Raw genomic sequence first — 8,221 nt, 5'->3', positions numbered from 1 at the left:
GAAATTTCGACCACCTGGGGATCTTTAATATGCGCCTAAATCTAAGTACACAGGTGTTTTCGCATTTCGCCTCCATCGAAATTGCGGCCGCCATGGCCGGGATTCGATCCTGCGACCTCGTGCTCAGCAGCCCAACACCATAGCCACTGAGCAACCACGGCGGGTTCCTCGAATCTCAAAGCCACCAGGCGGGTTCGTTTATTTATTTATTTCAATATTACTGCCTGCCTCTGATTAGAGGTCTTAAGCAGGAGTGGTTATATACACGACGAACATTACATTGTGTACAAAGTGCGAAGCGTGAGCATAATGAAATAGCACTGAATTTGAAAATGTGAACAGCGTGTCATTTTCGAAAACGTAGCATTCAGCGCGAACAAGGTAAAACCATTCCAGGAGAAGAAAATGCAAACTGCTCTTAGCGCTAAGTTGACGAACATTTAGAGATAGAAAAACAAAACTAGAAGAATATGTGTATACAAAGCGTGGCAAACAATTTCAGGTTTGACAAACAAGGTGGAGTGAGCGGAATGTCTGGTGAGCGACATAAAAAGAAATATTGGCAAGATTCCCACGCATACGTAGTGTTCGTATTCATATGTGTCACCGAAGCTTCCCGTCATCCTAACGGAAAATGTTTTCACTTCAGTTGTTCTGATTTGCGTCTAAGCAGCTCAGCGGTCCTCTCTAAATGCACGATCTGGTGCTGCTCCTGCCAATGATCCTCTGTACAAATGGGACACACCCACCGTGGGGGATCGGCAAAGAATTGGGGGCTCTGGCGGAATTTCGTTCGTTTCACTTCATCCCCTACACTTGGCCGTTTTTGATGTAGACTTCTTCTCTCCTTCCCTCCTTGCCTCTTGCTCTACTTGTCTGTTCCGACGCCTACCCAGTGCATTTGCTCGAGGATTGGTCAGGAACGTTCACACACAAAGCGCTACGCTCGCAATCGCTTGTGCCGAGCGGCCCAAGGTGCTGTATAATCAGCATGAGAGCAGCAACCCGCGCCCTCAAGATGGGGGAAATAAATCTAAGAAAGTCCCGCTTCGAAAAAAAGAAAAAAAAACAGACACTGCCACAAAACATTTCACCAATAGACCTGCGGTGGTGGCGCAGTGGATGTGAAGACATGCTGCTGAACGCGAGATCGTGGGTTCGACACGCGACTGCGGATGTCGCATTCCAGAATTGCGAAATGAATGAAAAAAAAAAAACAGCCGTGCTCCTGAGATTGAGGTGGTTTATCAATTAAGCAGGGTGGTTGAAATTATTCTGGAACTCTACCATGAAGCTTAATTTTTCCGCAGAAGCTGCATTAAGTTGCTTTAGAGTAACGTGCAGAGCTTTACGGGAGAGTGGCACTCGGGTGCCAAGTGTTTGCTTCGGACAGCTGTTATGATCTAGGAAATAGGCTGATAGGACTCGTTCTTGACGCTTTCACTAACGGACCACGCGGCGTTACATTAACTAAATATGTCTGACACTCCCGCCCCCCCCCCCCGCCTTTAAGAAGAAAAAAAAAGAAATTCACCAGCGATAACGTGTTTTTAAACTTAACATCCGAAACACCAAGCCGCGACCTCGAGCAGGGAAACAACACCTGCGTTGGACATGGCAGGAGAGGAAAAAAGAGAAGGGTGCTTGGTCGGCTGGAAGCTTTTTCACGGCCTCCATGCGGTATCGGGAAGGCTGAGACGAGACGCGTGTCATCTGCACGCTCGCTCGTGCGGCACCTCGCCCCATTCTATACGCACAAGGCCAGCGTTCATTCAAGCGTGACATCGCGGAAGTGGGCCGGCAGCCCTTACATTCAAAGGAGGACGCCGGCCGACACAGCGTGTCTTCACGGTTCTACTCGTTAAGGGTGCGCGAATAGTAGAAGTTTCAGGTACGAGTAGAACAGCTTTCGCTACTCTATTCGCATTCGATTCAAAAAATTTATTATTAGATATTGTCGGCCATTCGTTCCTTTCAAGTATATCTTGAAAGAAACCATGTTGAATAGATTGTAAGTATACAACGCTCATTGTGGCCTCGGAGGACAGAGAGCGATTGAAGTGAGAAGGAAAGCTTTCAGGATGATTATGCAGCAGGGGAGCTACGGTTGCCTCCTAAGAGGCACAGTTCTTGAGCGAACGCACGGTGCACACAACTTCTGCTCAAAAAATATTCAGACGTTGATTATGAACGGCTCAACTTTAGCAGTCGGATATGCGAATTATGTTGTCCCTATTTAGCGAAAGCGCTTGGTTATTTCGCAATTCTCAGCATTTTGGCGTCCCTTGAAGGGTTGTGCGTTGCAGTGGTGTGACCGGCCTTCTCTCTACTCTTTGTGCGCCCTCTGGGCGTAATTGTTGCGGACCACAAGGCAACCGAGAGCCACAGTTTCCCACTTCGAAGCTTCTCAGTAAGCCAGACATCTATGTGCGAGCAGAACTGTGCGCCTGGTAATATGCCTGTAAGTTATGCAAATAAGTAGAGCGGTGATGTAGTGGCTTAGGTGTTGCGTTGCTAAGGCTCCGCATGGCGAGATCAAATTCCGGCAGCGACCGCCGCATTTCGGTGGGCGCGAAAGGCAAAGACACCTGTGCATTGGGGGCACTGTAAAGAACCCGAGGTGGTCAAAATTAACCCGCAGTCCCCCACTAACACGTGCATCATAATCAGGTTGTGGTTTTTGGCACGTAAAAGCCAAGAATTGCATTAATTATAACCTGAAGGAGCCTTTTTCCTTACAAAATCAAGCGCATGCAAGCTTCTTGATATTTCACGTTGTTCAAAAATGAAATATTGAATATTCGATTGGATGTTTCGAGGTCGTTCATCTCGAACATTCATTTTTAAATCGTTTAGGAAGTTTCAATTAACGAACACTCGTATTTTACATCGATTGCTGTTGCGTCTTCGAAGGTTATAGTGGGCGTATTCTTGTTAAAAAATTAAATGCCATAACTGCGATATGATTAGGAGGCACACCGTAGTGCCCTCTGGATAAATTTTCACCACCCGGAGTTCTTTAACGTGCACCCAATGCATGGTACACGGGTGTCTGTTGTATTGCGCCGCCATTGAAATGTGGCAGCCGCCACCGGGAGCCTTTTACTTGTAGTTAGTTGGTCGATTCTGTTTTATGTGCTTTCTCTCTCTCCTCCCTATCTTTGATGCCCCCCATCCCGCTCCCATGTGTAGGGTAGCAAACCGGTTGAGCTAAGCTTGTTAACCTTCCCGCCTTTCCTTCTCCGCTTTTTTCCTTCCTTCCTTCCTTCCTTCCTAGTTTGTTGATTAGGGAGTATAGGCGCACCGATGTAACACTTGTGCTGAAGTGGAGTGGTGTAGGTTAGTTTTTACCATCTGTGTGTGTTCAGCCGTAGTTGCTTTAAAAATAAATAGAAGGATCTCTGGCACTCGTGTCTTCCGAAACGGCTTGTATGGCGATTCAGTGAGCATGGGTAAGATGCGTATTACATGGATTTGCCTAAATTCGATCCTCTTTCGCTTGAAACGTCTTTCTGACATTGGGAATGGACAATTTTATACGAAATTTTGCGTTATGCATGCAGTAGTCGCTGTGAGGATTCACATTTGGAGGGACTCACTGCCTGCTTGGATTAGAAAAGCAGAGTTGCTCGAAAAGTTAAACAAAAATTCCGCGGTATAGGTAACGCTACATGGACGTCTAAAGCCACAAACACGAAAGACCCTTGGCGACCAATAAAGCTGTGCAATAGACTTTTAGACAGCTTTTGTATTTATCTCAAGCCAGTGTTGTCTGTGCAGGCTTCGCGTTTTCATGGAGACGTTTTTTCTTTTTTCTCATTATGTGAAGTGTTTTAGTAAACCATGGATTGGAATTATCGTTAGTTATAGTAAAGATAGGGATGTGCTTTTCAATTAATGCAGACAACCTATCTCTGAAGAGAACGCAATTTTTATCTACTGTAAAAGGATGGTTCCAATACATCAATAAAAAGCTTGTCTAGATCTGAGGTAATGATACAGTAATTACTTTTATTGTAGTCTCTAATTTGCTTTTTTCTGAAACCACTGGATGCGCACGGAATGTTGATGGGCACTTGGAGTAGCTGGTGGTCACTGAATCCAGCTAAGTAAGTTAGGTGTGCGACAGTTCCTGGAGCTGTTGTTAAAATGAGATCCAAAAGATTGGAGTTACGCGTCGGTTGGTTAACCACTTGAAATAGGTTAAAACCTAATTTTATGGTAATTAAGCTTGTGCACACATGACATGATGAGGATAAATAAACAGAGTCAATTAAAGAAAGATTGTAATCTCCGAATAGATACATTATACCTGCCTAATACAAACCAAATTCCTCATTAATACTGTCATGTAAAGCAGTAAGGAAGGAAAAATCAGAATCCGGCGCATGGTAAGTTACCGAGCAGTACATTCACGGTTGATACAGAGCAGACCATCCCAATAATTTCGAGGTTAGTATGAGTTTTAACAATAAAAGATGTGATATCTTTTTATAATTCCTATCATAATACCGCTCCCTCTTTTCTTATCACGGTTGCGCCTGCATATGTTGTCAGTTGTGTCACCGGGGAAGATTTCGTTGTCCGTTATTCCACGGTTTAACCAGGTTTCAGTAAAAGCGAGAGCCTCCGAATTGCCTTCGTCAACAAAAGAAGAAGCAAGATCGCGCTTTGACATAATACTACGGATGTTACCAAAGGATAATCATAAGGATGAGGAAGTAATCGTTTGATTGGTTTATGATGATTGTGTACATGCGTATTGTGTCGGAGCTATGTATTGACCATGACAACTGCATCAGTTGCGACATCGTTGGTGTACAGACTCCACGCGCATTCGGTCGAAATGCAATTTAAACGCCTTGTTTGTATTCTTAGCAAAACTGATTAATTTCCGCCTCGCTTGTCACGTGGCGGGTAAAAAAATCTCCGCCGATTGAAAACGTTAGTCCCTTAAGTTTAGACGCTGAAGCCAAGATGCACTTTTTCTCTTCGAAAAAGGTAACATTTGCTATAGTTGGTCTGCGCTTTTCTTGCAAATGTTTGCCCAAATGCTGCGCGCGCTCGAATTGTTCACATGCAGTTGTGACGGCAAGTTTTTCTGAGTGAAACTGGATAATTTCTTTCTCGGGGCAATCCAATATTCTTTAGGATCACCATCTATTCCAAAAAGGAGATTCGAGCGGCGTAGTCTATTTTCAGCGCCACTACATGTTGAAGATATTGCTGCGAACTCCTTGGAAACATTGCTTATAGTGCGATGCGAAGAAATGGTGGATTCTAATTTTATGATTTTTGCGCTGAGCCTGTTGATTTCGTTTTCTGCTGCCTCCTTCTTGTGTTGCGTGTCCTTGAGTTCTGCGATTAAAGCAGCGTGACAATTTTCAAGCTTTCGAATGGGTTCTATAGCCTCAGACAATGCATCAGCTTCCATTTGGACATTGGACCAGGGTTTCGATGCTTTTACTTTACGCGATTTATAACGGTGCTGCGGAGAGTTGTGCTTTACACTGTTCAGCTAATCTGAACAAGCCTACGAAGTTTAACTGAAGCTGTGGTTTTTTTAGAGCGCAGCTCTTTGGCGTCCGTTCCTGGGTTTCGCGTCGTCGTCGGCGTCGTCGTCGGCGTCGGCCTCGTAACCAGCTCCGCCCCCCTTTCATCCCCCCAGCGCTAGCAGCGACCGACTGATACCGCTGGATGCCGCTGACGCCGCTAGAGAGTCAAGATAACGTGACTGCATAGAACACCGTCGCCGCCATGCAGAAAGAGGAGGAAAGGGTCCCCCCCCTGTTCTTGTGTGGCGGATAGCTGGGGTTGACTCACTATCGCCGTCAGCGGCATCAGTCAGTCGCTGCTATCTCTTCCCTCCTCCCTTTATCGTGTTGTCCGCTTGCTGCGCGCGCTTCTGCCCCCATCGTTTGCCGCTGGGTGTACACGCCGCCCCCCTCCGCTTCCGCTTACTGCTGGTTGCTCTCGACGGCGGCGATGAGCCTCCGCTTCGGCGGCGCGAACTGCAGGGTCTTCTCGGCGGCGGCGATGAGCTTCTGCTTCAGCCTCGCTTACTGCTGGTTGCTCTCGACGGCGGCGATGAGCGTCCGCTTCGGCGGCGCGAACGGCAGGGTCTTCTCGCCGGCGGCGCTTAGCCTCTGCTTCCCCCACGGCTGTGACAACCTCGCGAGGCACGTGTATAGATCTCGTCTTTGAGAATCAAGCATTGGTGTACCAAGTCGAACATATATCAGTCTATTTCTCCGACCACAAAGCTTCCTTCATGACTGTCAAGAACTGTTAGTGGAGTCTTTGTTAAAGGAATACGTGTGAAAAATAAAAAAAAAATTATGTGATAGCGCATACATGTGTTGCTCGATTTCTTTGCCTCAATCTATCCAAAAGGTGAAACAGCTTATTTGCTGCGCTCAAATTTCGCATTAGGAAGTAACGTAATCGTCGGTACTTTTTTTCTTCAGAGAACAAAAAAAAAAACATTTTGTGCACCTTACCGCCAAAGGCAATGTGGGAGTGGCGTGCCATAGAACGTTCAACTACCTTTCAATGCTGATCAGAGCATGCAAGTGATTTGCACTGTATTCGAAAAATGTACTTTCTGTCTTGCAGATGTCGCATAGAGTTATGAATGGCAGAACGCAAGGCAAAAAATGTGTGAGTCCAAACAATCAGATGACAGGTGGTCAACCGACGCTGAAGGGAAGGGAGAGGATCTGCCTCATCGGCAAATACGGAGCTTTGCAAAAAAATGTGTCCAGTAAAAGAAGGAAATGGGACAGATATCACATAAGGACAGCTTACAGCACAGAAGAAGTCACCTCAAAAGTTGCGAAAATTGTGGGGAAAAAATGAAGGTTCGGCATGATGGGGTTAGATGAAGAATCGAGTGCTTCAGCGCTGTATCACGTCCAGGTCGATGTTTCAATTCTCGAATTTCTCGTCGAAATCCCAACGTTGGCAGGACGTTGTGACGTAACGGATTTCAATTGATCAATTGGCTACTAAAGGTTCGGTCAGCAGGCTGGGTTCTGTCCTTGGCTTTTTTTAGAATACAACCTAGTACACTTTTACCGGTAACGAATTAGTACACTTTTACCGGTAACGAATTAATTAGTCACGACCTGACGTCGTCAATATCTGTGACGTCACCGTGAGCTGGTGCGGAAACACAAATTGGCGTTGTCACGTGTCTTCTAGCTCTCACGCCTTTTTTGGCTTGCCAAGACTTTATCAGGCAAGAGAAGGCTTTTTGGTATCGTAGAAGGACTGTTTGCAAAAACAGCTCAGGTTATGTTTGAGTGTCCTTTTATGGAGGTCGATAGTTAGTAGCAGCCCCGATCGTTCGAGCGTAGAAAAGACGATCCATTCCTCACTAGCACATGACAACGAGGAAACTGGGCGACCTCTGCGCTCCACTGCACGCATATACACAGACAGATGCCGACGCGTCCCTTAATAGACGCGAAGGCAATCGCCAGGAAAATGATGGCCGCGACACACTTAGACACCACATACGAACTGCGCCGTTTACAAATTGCTGAATTAGTATGAATGGAACCAGGTAAGACCAAGATAGGAAATACACGGCTTCGTTTCACGGCTGCTGTGAGCAGCACACGTAACAATCATAATCCCACGTAGTCATGTGATTCGTGGTATAGAGTGCTTGCAGGCAATTTATTAACATATTCTGTTATTTTTTTTCTTTTGTACTGATAAATAGTTTACTGAGAGAGACCCTTCGTTAGGACAGCCGATAGGTATCAGTAAGTGATGACATCGACAAAAGATAGGCGTCTTCAAAGGAATAGTTTGTTTGCAGAGAGGCATAATCACTTATTACGTCGTCATTTGGGTCGGAGCCTGTACTTTTTTTCGACAACAGGGCCTGACTACGGTTTGTAGCTTTCCATTAAGAAGTTGTTTTTGAAGGTGGGGGTTTACTATTAAACATGCTACTACAAAATATGTTATGGAAATTTAGTATGCGGAACAACAACACGTGGTAATTACGATAAATTATTGATATTACAAAAACGAATACTACGCTGTAACGAACATTGTAAAGGGAACCCACAGGATCTCAAAACACCACCTTTATTTTTAAATCATGATATGATAAGAGCTGGCCAAATATTATATTACAAGCTACAACAATTTGTGCACCATGAAAAATTATACACAAATAGCAGCATTGACAAATCATCTTACTACT

This window comes from Dermacentor variabilis, chromosome 11 (assembly GCF_050947875.1).
Source record: "Dermacentor variabilis isolate Ectoservices chromosome 11, ASM5094787v1, whole genome shotgun sequence".
Classification (NCBI taxonomy): domain Eukaryota; kingdom Metazoa; phylum Arthropoda; class Arachnida; order Ixodida; family Ixodidae; genus Dermacentor; species Dermacentor variabilis.
Note: the sequence above shows the minus strand (reverse complement) of the source record.